Source organism: Cavia porcellus, unplaced genomic scaffold (genome assembly GCF_034190915.1).
Source record: "Cavia porcellus strain 051 isolate PalLab524CR breed Dunkin Hartley unplaced genomic scaffold, mCavPor4.1 scaffold_18, whole genome shotgun sequence".
Classification (NCBI taxonomy): domain Eukaryota; kingdom Metazoa; phylum Chordata; class Mammalia; order Rodentia; family Caviidae; genus Cavia; species Cavia porcellus.
The window spans coordinates 29,461,583-29,461,990 of record NW_026947501.1 but is presented as its reverse complement, the minus strand read 5'-3'; positions in this window follow the sequence as shown (position 1 = coordinate 29,461,990).

Here is a 408-nt window from a genome sequence, read left to right as displayed (position 1 = left end):
ATCAGGACCTCTTGAAGTCCTACTGCCTGTGAACAATCATTTGATCTTTGCTGATCTCACGTGAAGATTTCACTGGCTTTCAGACATTCCCTCACTTAACACATCCGTTATTTTTTAATTCTAGGTTAAAGTGAGCTGTGTCTCAAAAAAGCGGATCTGGCTTCATTCCAGACCGAGAACACAGCGTCTGGTTCCTAAGTGGAGTTTGCATGGAATGTTGTTCTTTTACTCCTTCTTCAGAAACATCCTGTACCTCAAAAACACAGCTCCACTCGACTGGCAGGGAGAACGCTCCGCCTCCTGCAACTCCAGGAGGAAGGATCCGCCAGACCTAGGCACACACATCACGCATGCGCACGGCGAAGGAGCCTCGAGGGCGGGAGGAGCTGGCGCGCGCACGCAGCGGCC